Raw genomic sequence first — 6,410 nt, 5'->3', positions numbered from 1 at the left:
TGCACTCTTTTGGCCTAGAAAAGATGTGTGGGCTTCCCTGTGATGTGCATTAGAGCCAGAGAAATATCTTAGGGACTGATCCAGAGCCCCTTCTCTGTGGTCACCAAATCCCCTCAGAAACTCACCTCATCTTAGAGTGCCTACCACATGTCAGCCCTGAGCTACCAAGAGATAGGGATGAATAAACCATGTTTTCATTCCTTAGAGCCTTCAGCCTGGTGAGGAAGGACAGAGTGACCAAATGATAACCTGATGCCTCTGCTAGGTGCCTTAAGGGATTTCTGTAAATGGCCGCACCAAGAAATGATGGAAAGAGCTTATGCTAAGAAAATGCCAAAGAGGAATTTGATAATAAAACTGCTGTGCTAAAGCCCAGTCAAGGGTTTTAACTTGGATTAGGACCCCCAGAGTGTCTACACCACTTGAAAGGATATACTAAGTATCATTGTGGGTATGTGTATAATCATTTTTCTAGCTTTTATCAAGTTGTCAAAGGGATCCATTAGTCCAACAGCCCAGCAGTGTTAAGATCTTTCCTGTGTATGATCCAAGCATTAGGTATGGGCATAGCAGTCTTGTGCAACATCAGTTTCCTTCCAACTCTTCCCTGTCCTCTCACGATGGCAAATGCGAGAAGTCTGTTGGCACCTTGGAATGGCAGAGCTGGAAGAGTCCTCAAAGAACATATAGGCCACATCTAGTGAAGGAATTTGCAGATGTGTACTCCGGGAGGTACTCCAGTGCCTGCTCTGTGGGGAGATAGGTGCCATAAGCTCTGGGTTCCCATCCAGCACTTCACCAGATTCTTATGTATTGGAATCATATATAAGATTTCTTTGGAAAGATGTTTTTGTTTTGTTTTGTTTTTGTTTTTTTTGAGACAGCCTCACTCTGTCGCCCAGGCTGGAGTACAATGGCACGATCTCGGCTCACTGCAACCTCCACCTCCTGGGTTCAAGTGATTCTCCTGCCTCAGCCTCCCAAGTAGCTGGGATTATAGGTGCCCGCCACCAAGGCCGGCAATTTTTTTTGTATTTTTAGTAGAGACGGGGTTTCGCCATGTTGGCCAGGCTGGTCTCAAACCCCTGACCTCAGGTGATCCACCTGCCTTGGCCTCCCAAAGTGTTGGGATTACAGGCATGAGCCACCGCACCTGGCCAGAAAGATGGGTTTTGCTGCTGAAAAAAATAAATAAATAAATAAGGTCTGGAAGTCACAGTTCTAGTCTACGTCCCCCTACCCCCAATTGTATGCACTGAGACAGTGGGGCAGAAAAAAAAGAAGGGATTTGCCTAAGGCCACAGAGCAAGTTAATAGGTCATTGTAGATCAGTGTTTTCTAGCAACTGTCAACATCACCTGGGTACTTGTTAGAAATGCAAATTATTGGACCCTATTCCTGACCTGAATCAGAAAGGGTGAGATTGGACAGCAGTCTTTGGCTTAGCAAGCCCTTAAAGTGATTCTGATGCACACTGAGGTTTCAGATGCACTGGTGTACAGGAAAAAGCTCGCCAAAGACCTGGGTTCCAGGCAAGCTCCACCACTTAAGAGGAGCAACCTTGGGCAAATCATGCCACAGTTTTTTTCACCTGCAGGGAGATAATATTTGCCTCACATGCTTGTAAGGATTAAAACAGACAATAGATGGGAAAGTGTTGTCTAAAGCATATCATGCTTTGTATGTGTGCGTGGTGTAGGTTCATGCCAGGGTTGGTAAGCCTTGAAATTGGAACTCAGGTCTCTAGATAAATAACCCATTGTCATGCTTTCCCCTGGCCCTCGAAGACTGATCTAAAGATGAGGAGCAGACTACATGAGCTCATTTCTAGTCCAGGTCCAGAGAGTAAGAGCCAAGGGTCATTGTTGGCTGGTATCCTTCTGGAACCTGAGAGTTCTGAGGCCAGGTTGAAGGGCTTCAGATGGCAGGGATTGGTGGGTGGGGAGTGGAGCTGTCAGGAAGCAACCTTACTTAGCCTAGTGCCCATGGACCTTTTCTTTCTGATTAGAGATAAGAGACTGATTAGAAAGTCTGAACTGCAGACAATTTTCATTTTTGTTTTTATTTTTGGAGACAAGGTCTTGCTCTGTTGCACAGGCTTGAATGCAGTGGCACAATCATGGGCCACTGCAGCCTCCAATTACTGGGCTCAAGCGATCCTCCCACCTCAGCCTCCTGAGTAGCTGGGACTACAGGTGTTCACCACCACACCTGGCTAATTTTTGAATTTTTTGTAGAGACAGGGGTCCTCCTGTGTTGCTCAGGCTGGTCTCAAACTCCTGGCCTCAAGTGATTTTCCTGTCTCAGCCTCTATAGTGCTGGAATTATAGGTATGAGCCACCGTCCCCAGCCTGAAATGCACACATTTAACTGGGAAACAGCAGATAGGGGTCAAGGAAAGAGAGCATAGATGATATTATTATTCAACAACAGTAATTCAGAGATTCCCCTCTGATAGATAATTCATTAGTGGCAAAGAACATGGTTCCCGCGCCCAAGGAACTCCCTGTTTTGTGGTAGAGACGATGTGCCAAAGTGAGTGACAAGAGCTAAGAGGTATTGCTCAATATTCCTGCAAGGCCCACTGTTGGGAGGGACTAACAGCGGCTTGACCAGGGGGTTGGACAGCTTGATAGAGGAGGTGACATTGGCACTGGGTCTTCAAAGGCAAGACTACTAGTCAGAACAAGGAGTAGAAGGAAGGTCAAAGTCTGGAGAGGTTGAGAAAGCATGGTTGGGGGCACCAATGCAGGGTACAGGATAATTGGAACGTGGTGATATGAAGGACTTGGTATTACATGCGGCCTGAGGGGAGGTGGAGAGGGATATGACCAGACTAGTTCATTTTCCACCTGACATTAGGGCAGAAGCACTAGACGTTTTTTGTTGTTGTTGTTGTTGTTTGTTTGTTTGTTTGTTTTGAGACGGAATCTCGCTCTGTCGCCCAGGCTGGAGTGCAGTGGCGCAATCTCGGCTCACTGCAAGCTCAGCCTCCCGGGTTCACGCCATTCTCCTGCCTCAGCCTCTCCGAGTAGCTGGGACTACAGGCGCCCGCCACCACGCCCGGCTAATTTTTTTGTATTTTTTAGTAGAGACGGTGTTTCACCGTGGTCTCGATCTCCTGACCTCGTGATCCACCCGCCTCGGCCTCCCAAAGTGCTGGGATTACAAGCGTGAGCCACCGTGCCCGGCCCTGGACGTTTGTTGATTGTCCCTTCTTGGAATTCTAGTTCTTACCACTCTCCTTACCCTCATGCTGCCACTGCCCTCCAAGGAAGTCTTAATGTCTTACTTTATTCTCTGAGTGTGCTTCATTCCCCCACTGAGTGGAAGTTCCCCAAGATGGACTATTCCTCTTCTGTCTGCCTAGCTTAGTATAGGCCAGACCCCTATCCAGTACTCAGTAAGAACTTGATACATGTATGCCCGAGGAATGTGACAGGAAGAGTAAGAGACAGAACAGGAAAAAGGTGGGGAGAGATAAGCACTCTTAGTCCTGTGGAGGATGATAACAAAAAAAGATTCTCAGATTCACAAATAGCCTCTTCTAAAGGCTCGTAGACTGGGCTCTGCTGCAACCATCATGGCTACCTCTACCTTTAGAATGAGACTGGCCTGGAGCACGGTGGAGGGTGGGTAGGAGGCTCCAGAGAGAAGAACCAACTCCACTATGATAAAGGGCTTACCGGCCTGGGAGTCATGAGGCCTGGGCTTCCAGTACCTGCCTTTGCCACTAATTCTGTTAGGCCTTGGTCAGATCTCTTCAGTGCTCTTGGAGCCTCAGTTCACGCACTATACCCTGAAGGGGTTGATGCAGCTGAGCGCTCTTGAGTGTGAAGTGTAGGACAGTAGGCTCCTTTTGGCTCCGATATTCTGGCTGAGACAGCAGATGATGTGTCTTTGGACCTGAGGCTATTCAGGGGAGAAACTACAGGCTGCGTACAAAAATTAAGTCTGGGCCCTGGGCCCACCACTTGGTTCTGACTGGTGGGCAAAAGCAGGCCCAGCCCTGCCCTGTGGGGAGCACCAGTTTGATTAGCACTTGGAACTGTTAGTCTTCAGAATTTTGAGGACATATACTTACTGTGGTAAAATTCAGATGAACACATTTGGGGAAATCCCTGCCTTTATAGTTTATCTCAAAATATAAGTTGCAAGGACATAAATCTAATACTTTAGGAGCAAACTAGAGTATATGTATATGTTTGTGTGGTATGGCTTTTGTTGTTGTTGTTTTTTGTTTCTTTGTTTTTTGAGATGGAGTCTCACTGTGTCGCCCAGGCTGGAGTGCAGTAGCATGATCTCGGCTTACTGCAACCACCAACTCTTGGATTCAAGCAATTCTCCTGCCTCAGCCTCCCGAGTAGCTGGGATTACAGGTGCGTGCCAAGACACCCGGCTAATTTTTGTATTTTTAGTAGAGACAGGGTTTCGCCAGTTGGCCAGGCTGGTCTCGAACTCCTGACCTCAGGTGATCCGCCTGCTTTGCCTCCCAAAGTGCTGGGATTACAGGCATGAGCCACCATGCCTGGCCCATTGTTGTTGGTATTCTTAAAGAAACAGAGCCATGAGTGGTTAGTAGACAAATAGTTTATGCAGTAAATAACTGTGGTTACAGTTCATTGTTGTCAGCAATACAGCATTTTCCATCACAATTATAGGTGAAACAAAACCTCATGAAGTAGTCATAGCACATTCATGCTAGTGAGAGCATATTACAAAGCAATGCACGTGCATTATAGGGGCAGACAAAACTGGGGAAGGGCTATATTTTCACTCACCTCTGGTTAACTTTGTGTATTTTGTCATTAAGACTTACATTATGTTTGGGTCAAACAAAAAACCCAAAGAGATTTTATAAAAGTTTACAACCATTAAACAGTATTGTTTAATCCCACAAATGGATAAAGCAAACTACTATAGCTCAACAATACACAAACCAGGACTAAAAATAGTCAATCTATGTATATAGCTAGCTACCATACAATAGATATTGAATATGCTGAGTCTTTACAAAGGCATTGACTATTTTAGACAAGCAGGTTCCAGAAATACACTTGTTTGTTTCCAATGAGAACTAACTGTAGTGCCATTTCAGTTGAAGACTATGCACTCCTTAGTGTCAGACGCGAGGATAAGCAAACTAGGGGAAGGCAGAGGAGGGTTAGGAGGGAGACCTGAGCAGACTCTTTGGACAGCTCAGCATTACTTTCTCTGTGCAGATCCAGACCTGGTTCACAAAGTAGAACAAAGTGTATTGAAATTTTTGGCCCTCAAAAAGGGCATTTGTACAAAGTCCCATAGTCCCATACTTACAGCACAGATTGAATGGTAACTGAGTGCCTCTCAAAATGAACTCTTCTATGTTAGAAGAAAACTCAGGGCCAAAGGTTAATGGAAATCAATGTTTGAATTACTGTATAAAGATAATTTATTCCAAAATAGAAAAAAATGAATTTTAGAGAAGTATTCTCCTGGAAACTAGCAGGAGGTGGGCAGAGAGAGAGAGAGAGGGGGGAGAGAGAGAATCATGCTATGTGTTTTATTACTTAGAAGAAGAAAAGTTTTGTAGACCATTTCCATAAGGCATCTGTCATTCTCCCATACCTGGCACCTTAAGAGAGAGTGCAATGGCTCGATATTACCTTTGAAAAGGCTTCTTTTCCTTTGAGTTGTCTTAACAGAAAGGGTGCCCTGGATTGACCATGCCACTCCGGGGTCACACTTCTCCTTTAGATCAAAATGAAAACAACAAAATCACAAAAAGAAGAAAAAAATCAGAAAAGCTACAAAATTGAAGGCCTCAACAGGCACAGACTTGCTATGAGGTCAGAAAATCAGTGAAATAAGTAAAATTACAAAGCACCTCTTGCAAAATATACTGTTTCTTGAAAACCACACAAAACGCTTTGTAGTAACCCCTGCTGAGTGCTTAGAGGTAAGTATCCTGAAGGACACATGCTTAGTCCCATGAAGGAAGCTTGATTTTATTATCAAGGCAGCCGAGGGGGTCCCAATACTTCTTTGTTATTTGCTGTTTTATAATTACAGACAAAATGGAAAGTCAAGAAGTGCGTAGACTTCAATATAAAGAAAATGTTTCTCTAATAACTAGGAACCATGCTGTATTTATGTGTTCATAGTTGTATAGCTCCATTTGTAGATTCTTGCAGATGAGTCACTAACACTGACACTTTGTACACAAAATCCCTTTTGCAAGGACATATTAAATTTAATAGGCTAAAGAGAACTTATGCAATATAATGCTTGAAATTGTACACATGATAGCTGTGCAGTGGTAATAAAGAGGCCTTGAAAAATTGTTTTTGTCTATAAATTACTACTGCCCTTTAGAAATAAAAGCTCCCTCACAACCCCTGAGCTACTTCCCTGTGACACACAGTGCCACA

Source organism: Nomascus leucogenys, chromosome X, assembly GCF_006542625.1.
Source record: "Nomascus leucogenys isolate Asia chromosome X, Asia_NLE_v1, whole genome shotgun sequence".
In the NCBI taxonomy this organism is placed as follows: Eukaryota; Metazoa; Chordata; class Mammalia; order Primates; family Hylobatidae; genus Nomascus; species Nomascus leucogenys.
This window is presented reverse-complemented; position numbering follows the sequence as displayed.